We start from the raw sequence: 12228 nt of genomic DNA, 5'->3' as shown, positions 1-12228 counted from the left end.
TTACAATCGAAATCCCGTACCCTTTCATTTTACGGGGTAAATAACTGGCTCACAACGAAAATTCGTTAGCTCAATGCATGGATTAAATATGCCTCATCTTGTAAGTCATTAACTTTACCGCATACATCACCTTTTATCGATAAATGGGCACTGACATATCGAACATTCCCTTCCCCGTGAATTATTAATAATTCAAGTTAGGCTGTGCAACCCGAGGCCACATTTCAATGTCGAGATCCAACCATAGTTTACAAAATCGATTACAAAATTCCCCTGCCAAGCTGCATTTGATAACATATTCCTTGTCTTTTGGCTGTTGGTTCGCGCGGGTAATAAAAGATCGTACTACTTAGGTCGAAATCGACTAGGACAACAACGTTTCTTGTCCTGTAGAGATTGGATCATAGGGGAGACATGTGCTGTTGGAAGCTTCCTTCAGCAATCTATAGTGCACCTATGATTCCGCTCCATCAAGACCGTCCACGCGTCGGCTTTCCACGACATTCTTCTCTGAGGTTGGAAATATATGCTTCCATTTTTATTTTTATAATTTTCCAAGGGACAAAATTCAATTTAAATTATTAAGACGGTGGAAATTCCGGTCCCGTCTCTTACAATTATTGTTTTGTCCTCTCCTCTCCTCCAATCGTGACCATACTGGGTGAGTGCAAGTAGCCACATCTGTGCTCCCATGTTTGTTTTTTTCGTGACGTACCAATTTTTGTATCGAGCCGATCGCATAAAAAAAAAATGGTCTAGTAACTGAAACTTACATACGACCCTGAAATTACATATTTTTGTAGGGTTTGTGGGAATTTTCTTTTTATTTTTTAAGAACAGAATGATTTTCTTTTTTTTTTTGGTCAGAAAACAGAATGATTATCAGAAATTAAAAAAAATTTGGTGAGAAAAACGTTAAATTATTGGAGCCCAACGGCGGCGGCACGATGTTAGCTTTTTGTCTCATGATTCACGAGACACCAAAGCAGGGCATGGCCCACGTCATCACTTTTGGGGGAGGAAATGAATGCAATCAAATCCGTCAAATCCATTGACTTATATAAAGACATATTATTTTCTTTTTTTCTTTTCGGTATGGCCTTTCCTTTCTGTCATGCAAGAAATTAGTTGAAGGGATATTAATGCAGCTATAAAACAAAGAAAAATTCCATCTTTTATCTTCTTTATTCTTTGAGATAATGACACAATTAATTTCTAAATTTTTACCCAATAAATAATATGATTATTAAAATTTTAATTTATTCAATATAGTCTCCGAACTATAGTTTAATGTGCAATGTGACAATATTAAATATTTTCATACAATTCATATACTAAGTTGAACATATACCAAAAGTTTAGGAATCTCGTTGAACAAATTACAAGATTAGGGATCACACTGCACATTAGATTACAGTTCAGGGATCGCATTGAAAAAATTGAAATGCGGAAACTACATTGCACGTTAGGCCAAAGTTCAGAGATCATTTGTGGCATTTTCTCGTTTTCTTTTCTTTTCCTTTTCTTCTTGCGCTTTCCCTCAATCTCGTTGTTCTCATAAACAAGAATTATTCCTTTTGTTTTTCTTAATCTCCACCTGTTTGTGCGATTTCGCTCGAGAGGTTCATAGATCGAGCATGTCGCGAAACTAACCTACGCATTCTGAATTCCCAATTCGGACATATATTCAATTCAATTCAAGCGTCCTAAGCATAGCAATCTATGCTTAGCTATTGCTCGGGCGCTGGCCAGTGCCCCATGCCGCCACGAATCATAATTTAAGATTAGTGGGTCTTCTTAGTGCTGGGAACTACGCTTATTGGAGGTCCCAATGCGGATGCAAAAGATGAAAACGGCGCATATTCACGAATCTAACCGAGTGCATCGAGAGACTTGCGTGCACCTTGAAAAGAGAGGGACACGAGAGCCTCCTTTCAACGCAATAAAATATCGAGAGTGGCAAATAGCAAAAGCGCGATGGTGGCCCAATGAAATTGATAAGAAATGGAAGCACTAGACCACGGTTTTTATAAGTGGCGAATAATTGTGGCGATGGCGAAGGAGGAGTGGGGCGAAGCTTTGGGAGCGCCCAGCCGCCGACGCTGACTTAAAACGCGAGCCACACGATGGAAGGAGCACGTGGATAATGCCGCGGGGTTTGTCCCCTACTCCCGACAGGGATCGCGTGGTGCACAAACGCCACCCTTCCCCCATCTCGTGATCACTCCTACTGTAATCAATCCTTCTGGAAGATCCCGATTATGAAGTAGTGCAATTGCTGCTTGCGAGTCCATCTCCACAATAATTCTAGGAATGCCCCGGGAGATTGCCAGTTTGAGGCCCAAAGGAGATGAGCGCTGAGCTTTGATTCTTTTTGGGTCGGTAGAAGAGCTGTAATTAGCAAGAGATGTTGTGTCAACTGTTGCTAAAACCGAGTCACGGGATAATGTCGTACTTCGAGTTAGATACTTAGATGACACCACATCCGCCGTGTGATCGATACATAAGGTAATTTCTTTGGTATAGGGTTTCCGGCGTCACGTCTCCACGTCGAAGAAATATGAATAGGAATCTTATTTCCTTGCGTTTCCTAACTTTTTCTCTTTTATGTATCTTCCCTTTTTGCCTCGTGGTAATTGAGCGTTTAAATGCTTTATTTCATTCGATTTCTATCTCTTTGTCGAGTTTTCGCATCGTTCTATTTTTTTTCCCGCTCCAACCCGTCCTTAATAATACACCATTTATTATAATTCGTGCTGTTATGTCCTCCGCGCAGCGAAAAGATGTGAGATTTCCCTTTTTTATGCTCGAGATTAGATACTTACAACAAATTCGGATCAAATGCTCGAGAATGTCAATTGAACACTTGGACATTTTTTTTGTGCCGATAGAAACCTTTTTAGACATGGAGAAAGAAACTGATGTTCGATAATAGTGATAGAGGACCGAATCGAATTGCCATCCTGACCTCCAAATGTAAGAACTGGAATCCTCGTTCCATTTCCTTCATTCTTATTTCGAGAATGATCGTTTGCATCGTCCAATTCACGTTCACAAGTCTAGGAACGTTTCACCAAGGTAAGTAGTAATGGCCCACACAGTTGCTTCTTTAGACTTTATCTTGATCTTATCAGTTTCCATAAAGTCCAGGTGATTTGACTCGACCGGTAACAAAGTGGTAGTCTCGCACCATTTAGGTCGTGCCACTACTTTATAGAGCTGTAGAAAAACCAAGAGGAAGGGACCCATTTCTTAGTCAAAGAGACAAAGTGGTGGATGAGGGCGGACTATTGAGTGAGAGTGTGAAGTACGCTCGCTTTTTAAACTAACCTAAAACAATACATGCACGAAGTTTTCCGTCCCTAGGGCTGGCCATTTGTGTCCACTCGCCGTATTCAAGTAAATGTGTCAGAAAAATCCTAAATCAATTATATTTATATTAATTTAATTATATATATTTTTTCGATGTCAATTTAATTCTAAACTTTTTGACATAATGTCAATTCAGTCATTCCGACTAATCTTTGGCACCACCGATATTAACGCGGATAATTTTTACTAATAATTTAATATTTTTCAATATTTTTCTGATTTTATTTCTTTTTTCCTCCTTTTGCCAGTGAAATTACTTAAAGGACCATTTATCTCACGAAAAATCAACGATTTGAAAAAAAATGTTTTCCCAAAATTGATCGTTCGCATCGTTTATAATTAATCGACAAAATATGCTTTCATTATCAACAACAATGTATGCCTCAATTTTTTTTTTTTCGTTCATCCATTTATACAAGTTATAAAAATAATCTTTTTAAAAAAAAATATTTTTCAAATCGTTGGTTTTCTTATAAAAACAAAAGAGCCCCGGACAAAGACCTTATGAACAATAAAATGACCAAATGGAAACAAAGGACTTTATAAACTAATCAAATGGAAACAAAAAAAATTCCACAAAAAAATATAAAATAAAGGAAGTTCCGGGGAGCTCAACAACACATGATCAAGCATCCCACGACACGCATCGCACCGTTGCCGCATAATTTTTTTCAAGCAAAATAAGATTGAAAATCATATCTCAAGTCATAAAAATACTCAAAGGGGGTGCCTTGGATTAAGCTTTTTCCTACTCCGTCGAATAATAAATTATGGTCGGTCCACAAAATTACCTATTTTAATCTTTTGGGTCCATAAATGACAAATCAGATCGATCGAATTCGTAACTTGGAAGAGTTAGGTGAATAACATGAATTGGGCACATCTTAATGAGGTGATTGATGTGCTTAATCTTTGTCAGCAGAGGCGTGACATGAACATAAGGGCGTGGTCAGCAGCCCCATGATGAGTAAACGCCAACCGACCAAATCCGATGGATAGGGAAGTAGGATCCACATGAATGAAACCCTAGAAAAACTGAGGAATCCGCGGCTGCAGAGACATCATTTTTTTGTCCCCAGTTTTCTAAGTACGACTAAGAACAGTATGGATTCGGATGCTTCGTTGATGTACTGCAGTTAACCCAAGCATCAGTCGTTTCGATCTGCTTGCGCATCGCACGGCAATTTGATTGCATGAACGTGATATTCACTAATGTTGCGTGACGGTTGAACACAACGATGTTGCATATGTAGGGTCGACAATTCTTGTTTTTTTTTTTTTTGTTTGGGGGGGGCAGGGGCTATGTGATTGTGTAGCATCGGGTCAATTTATGTTCAGAAATAGAACGTGCGTTTACTATGTATGTTACGACTCTAAAGTTAGACATGATATGTTATTGGAAGCATGTGAACATCCCTAAATATATCACTACATATCCGAATTCATGCAAGTAATGTACGAGCCACTTAAGATTAGATGTGTCTTTAGGTACTATAAATAGGTTAACAACACCCGCACAATATACCTGTTGTTTCTATGCATTTACGTTGATTTGTCTATGTTACAAATCCAGTTGAACTTAGTTTAATTAAATGCGCTTAAGTATGTAATATGACTCGGCGTACTGTGTACGCGACGTCTAAATTGGTTTTACTACAAATGATCATTTATCAAGCATAGACCTAATGTTTATTTCATTTTTTTTTCTTTTCTGAAAATGGATTATAACTAGGGGTGAGCGTCGCTCCCGGGTTAAATCGGGAATCGGACAGAACCGGCCTATTCTGGGTGGTTCCGCGGGAACCGGCCCGGTACCACAAATAGGACCGGCCTTGAGTATTTTATTTTTTTATATTTTATTCGGCATACTCTCCTATAGAATCACCTTTAGACTTTCCTTGTAGAAATAGTTATTTCTTGTAGGGAATAGAAGGGGAAAAAAAAGGAAAACATAGTCGGTTCCCAAGTTGAACTTGGAATTGGCTCGAATAGATCGGTTTGGTCCAGGCCGGTTCTAGGGACAAGTGGGTCAGTTCCCGATTCCACAAACGGGAATCGATCCTGCCCTATCTGATTTAAGGTTTAGGATGGGAATTGACACCTCTGAAATCGATTACCCCTAGTTAGAACATGCCCACGTGATACAAATTGCGAATGCGTCAATTCGCAATAACCTCTTAAAGTAGCATTTTTTATGTGATGTCCAAGGGATTCATTCATTGTTGTGACCATCTACCTAACCTATTGTGGCACGCATGAAACATGTCAAGCTAATTCAATGCATCTGGAGTGAGACACGATCGTCTATTGTAATAATCTTCGAATATTCCAACGAATAGGATGGAATGGCCACTCAATAAAAATGGCAGTGATTCTCATTCATTCATCCTAACTTTTTCTTCCATTTCCATTGTGTTACGATACTTTGTACAGACATTATGACAAAACGCATGTGATGGTGACAAACCAGTAAAATCAATATTGATCGATCCAATGCTAGCCACGTGAAAAAACTATGTCATACGTTTGCCATGCGACTGTCACAGGGGCATATGGAAATGTCACGTGGCAAGCACGAGAGCTAACACTCTCTCAAGTTCGACTTTGACAGTATATATAATCAAAGACCGATATATCTTTTAAATTTGACTAGATCTATATAATCTATGCTGATATCACGAAAGGAGCCTTTTTTGTCTTTTGAAATTATAAGTAATTAAGAGAGTAAATCTATGTGCTGCACATTGGATCAAACTAAAAACTTGGGCCCTTCTAGATTGCACAATAATCAAACTTTACTTCGATAATTATCCAACTTGATGGCGCTATGAGCAGCCAGTAGCTAATAGGCTTTTGAAAGAAATGCATCGTCGGAAAGCCAAATTATAATATTATGCCTGGTTTCATTATCACCGGAATTAAGACCAACTTCCTTTGACCAAGCAACAACTCTTGATTACGATGCCCTCCCGGTTCTTTCTTTTTTTCCTACCTTTATTGATTTATTCATTGACCAAGACATAAAAAGCAATCAAACATAATAATTGTTTCGTGTCACACTCAAATGATGTTCCAGACTAATTTTTCCGTGTCAATTTTATGTAAAACTGATCTGAAATGATTGTCTCAAATAATATTTGAATCTAAGATCTCACGCTTTTTAATTAAGGCGTAAGATATCGGTTTTATTACTCAGCCAACCTCTTGGAATTCCTTAAAATGTTAAACATGTTTAACGAGAAAGATCTCCTACATAATTAAATTTTGGGACCATGAAATATGCTTATAATTTGGTAGATTAGATAGCTAGAACACATAAAAATAGATTATATAGCTAGGAGTTAATTATTGCAACCGGTACTAATTTAAGCAGAGAGCTTGATCTTCTGCCCTAATTTGGCAGAATAGTTGTCATTGCCTGGCTGACCACCGGACCCTAATTGTTTATCTATTCGTGCTTATCATGTTCAAATGGTGATGCTAATCTTCAAACCATGACCAAATAAAGAAAGACTTTCTTTATAAATAATTCACCACATCGTTAGACAAATGAATCCATCCGAAATGTATACTCATTGCATGACTATTCATTGGCCACATACCGAAAAAAAAGTACAACCTTGTACCACCACGACGAATTTAATTTATAACCAACTTTCGAATGTTTAAACAAAAACACAACTTTTTAGCATTCGACAAATTTAACTCGATTTTTCACATTTGAAATGGAACACCATGGTCTATCATTTCCGCAAATTTAACACGATAGTTCAATTAAAAAAAAAACACACACACAATTTTCTACAGTTGTGACAAAAATAGCATTCTTGAGTATTTCGTCAATTCTCGTTGTTTTTCTTGCCATGTGTCAATCTACGTGATTCTCACCACACTAACAATTAGTATGGGTGATCGGTTCTAGGGTGAGTGGTTACCACCCCACCCACCCTAGAACCCAGAACTCCCCCACTAAGGATCGGTTTCACAAATGGGAATAAGGAATCGCCCGCTGGTTCCATGAACCCACTCGGATACTAGACCATCACTCTAGACCGGTTCCTGGGTGGGTTTATGAAACCGGTCTACAATCACTACAATTTCGCATGAAATTGGTTTCCTCTTTGTTTGCTAAGAAATGGAAAAAAACTCTACTTCCGCTCATTGTGTTCAAAGTCTTCTTCACCTCCTCCATGTTCTGGTGATTATGATTCCATTATCGGAGTCATCTCATCGTAGGATTTCTCTAGTTTCAATGACATTTTAGTGGATCACCTGTTGGAATCAAGCAACACATCATCGAATCGTACAAAATCTCAAACTACTTTTATTCATATTCTCAAAGGAATTCTATTAAACACGTTATATGCAATCAATTAAGGAACATATTGTAGACATTGCAAACTCGGATTCACAACCAGACTCAAACTCTATCAATGTATGATATTCGAAATTAGACGAGCAGCTTAAAACATGCTTGATTTCATTATTATCAGAGAAGAGTCATTCTAGGTAACTATGTTAATAGAATAAAATCGAGCAAAGCAATTGGTGTTACCTGGTGAACAACTGCGATTGCGAGAGGAAGGTGAGGCTGACTACAAGGGAGGACCGAGGGCGAGGCGCAGCTGTGATGCCATGATAGAGGGCCAAAGGTGAGACTGACAGCTCAGCTGACTCGCTGAGAGGCAAGGCGGCCAACAGATCGAGAGCGAGATAAGGCGACTGCGAGATTGTTAAACGCGTGAGAGCAAGATGAGGTAAGATGAGGAGAAGGACTGACTAGTGACTAGGGTTTCTTTCTTTTCCGAGGACCAGGAAGTAAAATTGTAAAAGCCTTGGGAGTCTGACTTTGAGAGAGCTGAAATTATATATATTATGGTCCGGCTCGAGTAGGCGGGTGAGCGGGTGGGGTGAGCGGTTCTCGGTCCGAACCGGTCCAACCCAGAACCAGGAACCGGACTGGCTAGTCTTGGGACTGTGGATCGGACTGGACCGATATTAGTCCAGTCCAGTTTCAATGAGACTAATCACTTATTGGCAAAGATAAGAGAGAATTGGGAAAATTAGATTAGGCTTTATATTTTTTTTCAAAAATTTTAAAAAGTAAATAAATATATATATGAAGAAATTGGAAAAATATATATATTTATCGGTTCGGTCCTATCCGGTTCGGTTCTCACTCTAGAACCGGGAACCGGACCGCCCGGAAACCGATTTCACTTTTAGGAACTAGGAACCGAACCAATATTCACGAGAACCGAACCAAATCGGTCGGTCCAGTCCGGTCCGATCCGGTCCCGGTTTGAGCGGTCCATTTTGCTCACCCCTAGAGGGCGGTTCCACACCTAGAATCATGAACCGGACCAATGCTTACAATTGGAATCGGGAACCGCCGGTTCGGTCCGATTCTACGAGATCTGGGCGGTTTCCGGTTCTTTTATACACCCCTAATGGGTAGTACCATTACATCCACAACCCTAAACACGGTTCATTTTCGTCTCAAAGTCGACTTAATGGTGTCTCTTTAACTCTAACACCATGATCACAGTATTTTCTTGAAAAGCATCAAAATGGTAACAAGTTAATTTATTTTTTTTTACGTTTGAGGGTCTTGTTAAGTTTGTCACAACGATAAAATGGTGAGTTTTTTTTTTGTTTTTATATGGCCTTGTTGGTCTGATCGTCGTGACAAAAGCTAGCCAACAATACACTATCACATGAATTTGGTAAAGAGACCGAAGAAGCGCAGAACAGAGAAGCCAAATTCAAATTTCCTTCGACGGCCAAAACTCAGCAAAACTTAAAGTTGATTTCATTAGTGGTTTCCTCATTCCCTTTTTCAACACACTTCTAATGCCGCAAAACTCTATAATGCGGTCTTGTCATGAAAATGGATTGCCGAATCTCTTCAATGGAAATGATTTTCCTTCCCGAAATTAACAAAATTGGACCTGAAAAAACCAAATAAAATAAGATGAAATGAAGATAAAATCAACATGTTTCGATCGTGCGACTGATCTTTCCTGGGTGGTGGGGGGCAATCTCACCGCACGTTGTAAAAGATAAGGTCGCAGCATCACCAAAGGAATCATTCGCTTTTAGACAATGCTCTCGATTGTCCTTTTTGATCGCACCCAGGCCAAAAGAACAGTGATAAAATTGGCTTTTACAAGAGGCTTTTCGAGAGAGATGGAGAGCGATGGCTTTGGCTTTCTAACTTTGTTATTTTTTAAGAAAAGGACATGATGTTGGTGCTTCTTGTGTCACGAATCCATCTTTGACCCGGTCTTCGTTAAGGCAATGATTTTACTTTTCTCTTTCATATTGACCATCCCTTTCATTCATCGACTTCCACTTCTGCTCAACCGATGAGTGATTTATAGATGTAGCCTTCATATGCATATAATCAAATTTTTTGCCTTATTTGAGCTAGGTATTTGGATTTTGTTGATTGGCGGTCTTCTTCTGGTGCTTATAATAGAAGTGACAAACTCCAAAACGAAAGACGATTTGAGATAAATAAGGTACCGTTGTCCTGCAATCCTTACATCACAAGGCCATTCTCGATTCACATTGGAATCAAACATCCTATTTCACCAAGAAGTATTTATTCGTTCGTGCTTAAAAAACTCCTAATTAGATTAAATATGCCGAAATGATATTTTGCTGTGTTTTCCTTCATTTATGAAAGACACTAATTGACACTAATAAAATTGCATCCATTAGTGCCTTAGACGAGATCATCGAGACCCTCTTTTATCATAAAAAAATGACCGGGAAAAAAGAAGTGATAAATAAGACACTAATTGGCGGTTGATCCCGTGAATGATGAACAAGAGGAGACGAATCACGAGTTTCAATACAAGTAAGAGTAGTTTACTCACAATTTCAATTGAACCAACTCAATTTTCAGATTAACACAAGTTAAGAATGTGAAATATTTTAACCCTAATATCCAAAAAAAATAGAAAGGGGGAACCAAATAAGATCTACTTCCCTCTTTTTCACTCAACCTCATGCATGGATGGGGCTGCCCGAGAGGATTAGAAGCAATTATATGCTAAACATATCTAGCTAGTCTTTATTTATATTCAAGAATGCGATTTACCTCGCTCTTTTTTTTTTCTTACTTATATTCTTTATCAAACACTTCAAAACAATTTCTCACTTGAAGACACAAAACATCCAAAGAGAAAGTAAAATGGAAAAACAAGAATCGCTTCATAAATCGGTACATCCCACGTAGGTGGGTCAAATGATGATATGCTCCCTCACAAAAGAACTCGAGATCTTTTGATGGCTTCTCAAGAACATCATCTGTGCTTCAAGCCTAAATAAATTTTCTTTTTCCCCTTTTTTCTTCTTAAATAATTTTGAGGAAGAATAATCAAGAAGCATTTTTAGACACGACGAAAGAAGCTAAATGTTCGATAAAAGGAATGGAGGGTTGGAATTGAATTACCGCCCTGACCTCTAAATATAAGAATCGAAATTCTCGATCTATTTCAATTTTTTCTTATCTCGAGAATGATTGTTTGCACCAATGCACATTCACAAGCCAAAGGACATTTCATTTCAATTTCACCAAGGTACATAATAATGGCCCGCGTGGTTGCTTCTTTAAATTTAATCTTATCAGTTTGCATAAAGTCCTGGTGATTTGACTTGACCAGTAAAAGGACGTGGTTTCCTTTTAATTCGAATAATTAAGTAAAAAGATGTTTATGAGAAAAAGAAATGAAGTAAAAAGAGGTAGAAAAATCAAAAAAAGGAAGGGACCCATTACTTAGTCAAAGAAACGGAGTCGAGAATGAGGGCGGTCCAGGAGACCATTCTCAATTATTGCATGCAATTACTTCTCCTCCATTGGCCAATGGCCCAAAAAAAAAATATATATAACAACTTATATGTGTAGAATAAATATATCAACAATTTCTAGAAAACCCAAAAAAATATATGCATGAGTTTTTATTTGAGAAATAAAAATATTCATCTTTAAATTCTCCTGGCTATTTGTGTTCAATTGTCATATTCGGTTTTGTAATCGTGTCAGTCGTGTCAATGCGAAACACTATGTATAGAACTTATGTATGTTAAATTCTTGTCACTTTCGAGCTTGCCAAATGATCGCATTAAAACTTGTAAATTCTTATCGTAAATTGTAGGCTCGTATATCGGGTCGTAACTGTCCATGCGAGCTAAATTGAGATTTGATTTGGCCAACGATGCTGACATGTCATAATAGACACGTTGACAAGGTGAAATGGCGGTGTTTCTAGTGAACAAAGCGATGTTTTGGACAGTGAAATATCTTATTATAGCTGCTCCTTAGCTAGAAAAGATATCAAGGAGCTATCAACTGATTCCATAGGTCAAATAATCTGAATGTTAAGGACAAGAGATTTATGAAATCTACCTAATCTGATTCAATTTGATCGTAAGATTGTCTTATTATTAGTCTTAATTGAAGGACTGACATTCATTTTCCAGCTAAAGACAATCAATCACACATAAACATATGACTTTATCTACATTATGGAAGGTGGGAGTCACATTCGTAAGCAGGAATATAAGATTCTTTGTCGGAAGCACTCCACACATCTAGTACACCCCATTAACAAAACTTGCCCTAATAAAAAAAATCAATAATCATAAAAATTGCCAGCTCTTTTCTCTTTTCAGAAAAAGAAAAAGTCGCAGAAAGTAAAGCACTGCAAGGTCCAATAAATATATTCAAAACAAGGAGCTCAAAGTTTCGCCCCATTGACAAAGTTAAATTATTGAGTTGTCATATTGGCGATAGCATCGCCATAGGAAATTCTTTTCCATATATTTCGTGGAAATTCAGCGATTTAA

The sequence above is a fragment of the Syzygium oleosum genome, unplaced genomic scaffold, assembly GCF_021117445.2.
Source record: "Syzygium oleosum isolate NSW1041296 unplaced genomic scaffold, Sole_v2.1 Sole_v2.13, whole genome shotgun sequence".
Taxonomy (NCBI): Eukaryota; Viridiplantae; Streptophyta; class Magnoliopsida; order Myrtales; family Myrtaceae; genus Syzygium; species Syzygium oleosum.
Note: the sequence above shows the minus strand (reverse complement) of the source record.